Below are 8923 nucleotides of genomic sequence, written 5' to 3'. Positions count from 1 at the left end.
CCCCCCCCCCCCCCCCCCCCCCCCCCGCTGAGCAGGGAGCCCCCGATGCACCGACCCAATCCCAGGACCCTGGGATCAGGACCTGAGCCGAAGGTAGACGCTTAACCTACTGAGCCACCCAGGCGCCCTAAAGATAAAATTTTAAACACGAGCTTTGCCAAAGACCAGAGTGCTTTCATTTACTTCAAGAGGTGTCGTTCACTTTCTTAAAAAGAAAAATTAAACCAAGTTCATTTTAATATAAAGGCCAATAGATTCCACTGGGTAAATGCAAATCAAAACTACAATGGGCTACCGCTTCACCCCCATTAGGATGGCTACTATCAAAAAACAAAACAAGGATGTAGAAAAATTAGAACCCTGTACTCTCCCGGTGGGAATGTAAAAATGGTGCAGCCCCCGTGGAAAGCAATATGGAAGTTCCTCAAAAAATTTAATATAGAATTACCATATCATTCAGCAGTCTACTTTTGGATGTATACCCAAAACAATAGAAAGCAAGATCTTAAGAGATATTTGTACACCCCCGTTCACAGCAGTATTAGGCACAATAATTAAAATGTGGAAGCAACCCAAATGTTCATCAATGGATGATTGACTATTATTCAGAAAGGAAGGAAATTCTGACTTATGCTACAACATGAATGAACTTGAGGACACTATGCCATGTAAAATAAGCCAGTCACAAAAAGACAAATACTATATGATACCACTTATATGATGTACTTAGAGTAGTCCCATCATAGAGACAGAAAGTAGAATGGTGGTTTCCAGGGGCTGGGGGGAAGACGCTTAACTGACTAAGCCACCCAGGAGCCTCCCCCCACCCTTTTTAAAAGAATTTATTTATTTATTTATTTATTTATTTATTTATTTATTTGAGAGAGACAGAGAACATAGATTACTTTAAAATCTTAAAAAAAAAGTAGAGATTGAAACAACCTAGAAGACATCTTTTGTTTGTCCCACATGATATGTATTTGTTTATTTAAATTAAAGCTACATTTGATTGTCACAGGGCAACAATCATCTTAAGCTGAATATTGTTCCCCTGTCCAGGTGAGACCTGCATTCTCACTACTCATTTCCTTACCTGTCTGACCACTTTTTTTTTTTAAAGATTTTATTTATTTATTTGAGAGAGAGAATGAGAGACAGGGAGCATGAGAGGGGGGAGGGTCAGAGGGAGAAGCAGACTCCCCGCCGAGCAGGGAGCCCGATGCGGGACTTGATCCCGGGACTCCAGGATCATGACCTGAGCCGAAGGCAGTCGCTTAACCAACTGAGCCACCCAGGCGCCCCCCTGCCTGACCACTCTTAATGTATGAATTTGCTACCCTGCCTTAAAACATCCAAGAAATTGGACAAATATTTATGGGTGGGAGTGAGGTTGGGGTAGGGAGGCTATAGTCAGACTACACACACAGAACTCTTCACAGCCCCTCAACCAGACCACAAGTCATGGTGCTCATCTCTGGCTACACTGTCTACTCCTCAAACTCAGCCACAGTCCCACTGAATATTCTGTTACCTAAAGACTACATTGTGAAGTTAATGTCCAACAACTTCTATGATAACATAAATATGAGAAGAAAGAGATGAATAAAATGCTTAACTTAGACAAATAAACATATCTAAAACAAACAAATAGAAAATATGTCAATTCAGTCCTTGTTTCTGTGATTGGTCAAGAAGCCAGACGGGCGCCTGCGTGGCTCCATCGTTACGCGCCTGCCTTCAGCTCAGGTCATGATCTCAGGGTCCTGGGATCGAGCCCCGCATCGGGCTCCCTGCTCAGCGGGGAGCCTGCTTCTCCCTCTCCCACTCCCTCTGCTTGTGTTCCCTCTCTCGCTGAGTGTCTGTCAAATAAATAAATAAAATCTTTAAAAAAGAAAAAAAGAAGCCATAATTGTTTGTCTAAAACAAGCAAATAGAAAATATGTTAATTCAGTCCTTGTTTCTGTAATTGGACAAGAAGCCATAATTGATATTTAGGAACTGCTTCCACTACTCATTCTGTATTTCCCCTGCCCTTAGCCAGAATCTCAGATAGTCAGGGTTCTTTATCTGGTAAAGTGACCCAAACTTCATTTCCAACTCAAGGTCTGAGCTCTCAATTGCCCCGCCTTTTTTGGGTGCTACATGTTTCTATTAACATTTACTATAAGGCATGGAAGTACTAAGTGGTGCCCAGAGAATCCCCTGGGTTCCAGAAATAGCTCTCCAATCCCAGTGAGCACCAGCAGCCCAAATTTCTTCTAGGTTATCAGGATCAATCACACCAGCCAGTTGAGTAATCTTTGAACCTCTTGGTTCCCAGATGACCAAGTGATAGTCTCATCTTCCAGTTCAATGAAACAATTGTGTTCACTGGTAGAAACATTCTCCCTCTGGGAAATAAGTCCTTCAAACCAGCAGAGCTCAAATTTGCTGAGAGAAACAAAAATTCTGTGAGGGGGTTAGTAGGTGTAATAGTGAAAGAGCCACGCTACTTCCACCCCATGACGTCTGAATCCTATACTCTGGCTGTGGGGAAGACGACACCATATAACGGTCTCTGATTCAAAGCATCTATTGACATCTGGTAAGACAGAGCTCCGTTCTTCCAGTGTTGTCTCCCAACCATTGCTGTGAGTCTTCAGTAAGCCCTTCCATGTTTCAAATAGGCATCTGCTTCTAGGTGATGGAGTATATGGTAAGACCACTTAATTCCATGAGCACAAGCCCATTATTGCACTTTCTTTGCTATGAAGTAAGTTCCTTGATTAGACACAATGCTATAGGGAATGCTACAACTATGGGTAAGGCATTCTGTGAATCCACCAAAGGTGGTGCTGGCAAAGTATTATGAGCAAAGAAGGCAAATCCATGTCCGGAATATGACTATTTCAGGGAGGACAAATCTATACACCCCCTGTGATGAAAGAGGTCCAATATAATTAACCTGCCATCAGATGTCTGGCTGGTTCTCCCAGGGAATAGTACATATCAGGGACTCAGTGTTGCGCTCTGCTGCTGAGATGTTAGCATTCAGCAATTGTATTAACCAGATCGGCCTTGATGAGAAATCTATGTTGTTGAGCTCATTCACAGCCTCCAGGCCTACCAACATGACCACTTGGTTCAAGAGACCATTGAGCAAGCACTGGGGTGAACAGGGAAAGACGCCTTTGGTGGGCATTCACCATCTGAGCCCATTCTCAGCATTTTGTTCACACATCTCTTCCCCAGACTTCCTTGCTACCAGTCTTCCAATCTTGTTCTTTCTGGTCTCTGACCATCCAGCCAAACCGTTAGTAACTGCCCTTGAAGCAGGGTAGATCTGTACCTCTGGCCATTTCTCACTCCAAAGAGTAGACAACCAAATGTACTACCCACTAAGACTAGTCTTTTTCCTTCACTGAGAGAAGTTTCCTTCACCATTGTCCTTCAGTGTCACTCCTGAGGGAGCCATAATGCTATAGCTCTTCACTTTTGAAGTTTGTTTATTGATTCATTTAAAAAGATTTTTTTTTTAAGTAGGCTCCACACTGGGCTTGAACTCATAACCCTAAGATCAAGACCTGAGCTGAGATCAAGAGTCTGACACTTAACTGACTGAGCCACCCAGGTGCCCCTATTTATTTTTTTTAGTAATCTTTGCACCCAATGTGGGGCTTGAACTCACAACCCCAAGATCAAGAGTCACATGCTATTCCGATTGAGACAGCCAGGTCCCCCTTTAGCTCTTCACTTTGGGGTGGTACCAGCATATAAACCAGGCTGAAGTTTGTTTGTTTGTTTCTAATTCCGTTGACTGGTCGTGCATCGAGGAAGAGGGGGCAATGCAACTCGAGCAGTGTCAAAGGATCCTGGGCCACCTGCTCTTACAAGTTACCTTCTGGACCTGTTCAAGCTTGGTTCTTTATATACAGCTTCCATTCACGGTAAAATGCTGTTGTGTATACCCAGTCTTATCGCTAGGTGGATGAAACAACAGCTGGTCCATGATGGGAAGCTCAGGTCCCATAGTCACCTGATGTTCTCTAATCTTTTCCTGCTTAGCTCACTCAAGGGAGCTGAACGTTCCACCCTGGCCCATAAGCCAGGGCTGTGGATCACACACGATTTCTGAATGCAGGAGACCAATTAGGGGGCAGAATAAAATGTGAGTTAGGGAGTCAGAAGGGCCTAAAGTTTTGAGGGAGTTTTTTAACCCCTCTGAACCCCTCTCAATTTATTAAATGGGTGTGATATTGTATAATTGTTAATGAGAATCAAGGTGTGATATTGACATTTATATTAAGAAATACATCTTTGGTCTTCATCCTGTTTCTGGCATAGAGCTCCAAAACTCTTGGAATTTCCTAATTGATGAGAACAGTAAAGATGTCATTTGATATGTTAGTGAGGTGACATGTGGAAAGCCCCTAGATAACCTAAAGATGATGCTGGATGCCAGGAGAAGCATCCGCGTGATCAGAGATTTGGAACTTTCTGTCCCATCCCCCTGACCTCCAGGGAGGGGAGGGGGGCTTAGAGGTTGGATCAATCACCAATGGCCAACGAGTTAACCAATCATGCCTGTGTAATGAAGCCTCCATAAAAACTTAAAAGGATGGGGTTCAGAGAGTTTCTGGGTTGGCAAACACTTGGAAATGTGGGGAGAATGGTGCAGTTGGAGAGAGCATGGAAGCTCCTGGCCCTTTCCCCATACATTGCCCTCTATATTCTATCTGGCCATGCTAAAGGTCTATCCTTTCATAATGAGCCAGTAATCTGGTAGGTAAAATGTTTCTCTGTCAGCTGCTCTAGCAACTTAATCAAACCCGAGGAGGGGGTTGAAACCTATGACCTATAGCAAGTTGGTCAGAAGCACAAGTGAAAACCTGGACCAGCAATGGGCATCTGAAGGGGGTAGGGAGCAGTCTTGTAGGATTAAACCCTTAACCTGGGGGGTCTGACATTATCCCCAAGTGTTAGAACTGAGTTGAATTGTAGGACACCCAAGTAGTGTTAGAGAATTGCTTGGTGGTGTGGGAAAACCATATACACACAAACACAAACAAGTTAGAATTAGGAGCTGAACCCATACAAGAGAAATACTGAATGTCAGATTATTAGATTGGAGTTAGAATAAAAAGAGTTATTGTTAATTCAGAAAAACCTTCAATAACAGCTTCCTCCCTTAGAAAGTGCTTTGGGGTCATCTAGAAGATTTTACTTTTTTTTTTCTTAGAGAGAGAGCATGCGAGAGGTGGGGGACAGAGGGAGAGGGAGAGAGAGAATCCTAAGCAGGCGTGAGCCCAGTGCAGAGCCTGACATGGGGCTTGATCTCATGACCCTGAGATCAAGATCTGACCCAGAATCAAGAGTTGGAGGCTTAACTGAATGAACCACCCAGGTACCCCCTTTTTAAAATAATTAATTAATTAATTTTTTTAGAGGGGGAGAGAGAGAGGTGGGGGAGGGGCAGAGGGAGAAGGAGAGAGAATCTTAAGCAAATTCTATACCCAGCTAGAGCCCGATGCAGGACTCGATCTCACAACACTGACTGTGACCTGAGCCGAAATCGAGAGTCGGATGCTTAACCAACTGAGCCACCAAGGTGCCCCTGGGGTCATCTAGATTTTAAATCAGATCTTTCTTTCTAGTCCTGAAGCCCTCCTAATACTCACCATGTAATTTAGTGTATTCTTCTCTTAGAAAAATGAAACTGACAAAATGACTATTAAGAAATTATACTGGGGCATCTGGGTGGTTCAGTCCATTAGGCATCAGACTCTTGATCTCAGCTCGGGTCTTGATCTCAGGGTTGTGAGTTCAAGCCCCACTTTGGGCTCCATGCTGAGCAAGGAGCCTACTTTAAAAAGAAAATTATACCAAGCTAAGATTAACAAGTCTGGGGATCTAATGTACAGCATAGTGGTAATAGCTACTAATACTGAATCATATACTTGCATGTTTCTAAGAGAATAGATGTTAACTGTTCTCACCACAAAAAAGAAATGGTAACTATGTAATGAGATGAGGATGTAGCCAATACTATGGCGCTCATCACTTTGCAATGTATCAAATCAACAGGTTGTATACTCTTAAACTTATACAATGTTATGGGTCAATTATATCTCCAAAAAAGCTGGAAAAAAAGAAGTTAAATAAAAATCTATGTTCTATATTCCTTCCCAGAAGACAGTTTTTGTGTATTGAAATAAATGGAACATGAAATGCTTGCAAAGTCCTTGTGAGAAATTACAGCTAAAGAGCAGTGTCTTGTCCATTGAGCCAGGCTCCATCCAGATAGTAGTTTTCACTGGCTTTCCTCACTCCTGGTTAGTCATGCTCAGGAAATAAAAGGGATCAGAACACTTCCTTAGGAAGCAGTTACCCAGTGTAGAAGAAGCCAAATGGGTATGCTTCCCCCACAAAAGTAGGATGTCTGGGACTGAGCAAATGTGTCTGTACACACACACACACACACACACATACACACACACAGTGAGAGACAGAGAGCAATCTCATAAGCAGAGGGTTGATTCTCACATGTGAATGTTGTCTAGTATTGCTTTAAGGTAGAACAATGATTCAGCAGAAACTGACTCACTTAAATCTCTGCTTATTCTAAAAGAACCACAAGTTAGGAATGGTCTGGAGAAGGAACTCACCCCTGTTTTTGGCAAGACCTAAAACAGGCATCAAACCAGACCTGGTTTTAATTCCTGCTGTAGCTCTCTGTGAACTAGGACAAATGACCTGACCTCAAAACCTTGAGTTAGGTTAAGTTAATATCTAACCTATGGTGCATTTCAAAGAAGACATTGAGAATATGTGTAAGCCATGTCACTAGGCACTTGGCACAGAGTAGAAGTCCTATCCATGATAGTGCCTCATCATTCGCCTCCTCCCTCCCTTTTCCTCTCTTTTCAGTTGAAGGAAGTAGAGGAACTTCTCCCCCAGCACCGTCGGGGAGAAGGGCCTAACTTAACTGTGCGCTGGTCTGGATCTCAGTCTATTGCTGTCTGCTTCACAATTCAGACACCATCACAAGGCAGACATGGTCCTTTTGTCCTGCAAAGGCTTTCCTTCCTAGGCATTAAATGTGGCTCCCAGCTGAGCCCCCCTCCCCCCCAAATCCTGTTATTTATCTTGTGGTCCCTCTCTGAGTGCCCCGCACATGGTAAAGACTTAAAGCTTAGCTGGAAGCTTTGGGGGTCTCTTTCAGAGAGAAAAGGCGTGGAAGCAGAAGAGTCCTGAATCTTCAGGCTAGTGCTGGGCCTGGCTTTCCAAAGGCTTAGGGCAATAGTTCCTAATGCCCTCAGTCCAGTGCCCCTTTTTTCCCTCCTGAACAATATTCATATGCAATATAAACTAGATACCTACTTTCGAAAAGTGAATCTAATGCTCTCTCTAACTATATTGTAAAGGTGAAATAAAAGATTAGTTTGTAATAAAATGGAAAGTATTTTAACCAGCTGAGCCACCCAGGCACCTCTAAAATGGAAAGCATTTTAACATGTAATGTCAGGTATGACTACACATATCATATAGTAGTCAGAGCCTTGAACTTAGTACAGAATCCTTGTGAGCGCAACAGCAAGAGATGCACGTGGACGGGTATCCGCAGCGGCATCTTTGACAACATGGGTTTCTGAAATGGTAAGCAACTCCTGGTGAAAGTTCTGAACAAAGTAAATGATAAGTTCCTTCAATCTACGTGTTAGTTGCATTTCTGGGGGATTCAGTGTTTGAAATGGTTCAAAAAATACTTTGTGTTCATATGTAAAATGAAGCGGAGTCCTAGGCTCCCTTGATAAGAGGTTTTTCATCTACATTGGTATCCGGTGGGACTTTTGAACACATGTGGGATGTGGGACATTTTGTGCAGCACTGTCCTGATCATTGCCGGATGCCTAGCATCTTTGGCCCCAAGACATGAAATAATACCAGGAGACCCTCCTCCATGCCCACCCAACCCCCCAACATATGCAGATAACCAAAAATTACCCTCACGGATTTCCAAAACATCCCCTAGAGGGCAGTACGTCCCCCTGTTGAGAAGTGGCTGAGGGGACTAAATGTGACCAGGAACCCTCCCATGAGTTAAGGAAGAGTTTGGTTTCCTTTCATGATGCCCACATCTACTCAGCCTTAGACCTCATGTGAGTCTATCGACCCTCCCTCTAGGCCCACATATCAGCCCTACCCCCCAAGTTCTGAGGCCCACTTCTCTATCCATTCCACTTCATCCAGCACCAGGGGAGGCAGTGGATGAGATCAGGCACCAGTAGAATTCTAGGAGGAGTCTGGCAGAGCAGGCAGGTAAAGCCAGATCTGGTCCTTCCCTGGAAGGAGGGGGGCCAGAGAGGATCCAGATCTTACCTGTGTGGGCCACAGGAGACCAAGTAGGCATGCCTGAGCTCAGCTAAGGGAATCTCTGCTCTCAAACTTGGCTGGACAACATCAGTGCCTTCCAAGCTGTCTGCCTTCACTCATCCTGTCCCTTATCAAGGTGGTACAAGGAGCACAGATTCTGAAGCCAGACTGCCTGGGTTCCGGTCCTTGCTCAACCATTCACTTTGCTTTGGGAAGGTTATTTAATCTCTCTGTGCCTCAGTTTCTTCATGGGTAAAATGGGGATAATAGTATCTATGTTATATGGTTCTAAGAATTCAATGAGTTGATTATATAAAAGTGCTTAGTACAGTGTCTGGCATGTAGTATTTTGCAAATCTTAGATATGATTATAGTCATCACCATTCATGCCCTTGAGAGAGCATTAGGTTAGGGAGTTACCCCAAGTTGGGGGATGAGCATTCCTAAGGACCCTCACTATGATGAAACCGAAGCTGACAGTTACATGTGAGTAAGAATACTTGCAGCTAATCTAGCAGAGATGGCTCCCTGGTTTCATTCTTGAAGATCTAGGTGACTGGTAAGATCTAGG

The sequence above is a fragment of the Mirounga leonina genome, unplaced genomic scaffold, assembly GCF_011800145.1.
Source record: "Mirounga leonina isolate KUSES-001 unplaced genomic scaffold, KU_Mleo_1.0 Mir_154, whole genome shotgun sequence".
Taxonomy (NCBI): Eukaryota; Metazoa; Chordata; class Mammalia; order Carnivora; family Phocidae; genus Mirounga; species Mirounga leonina.
Note: the sequence above shows the minus strand (reverse complement) of the source record.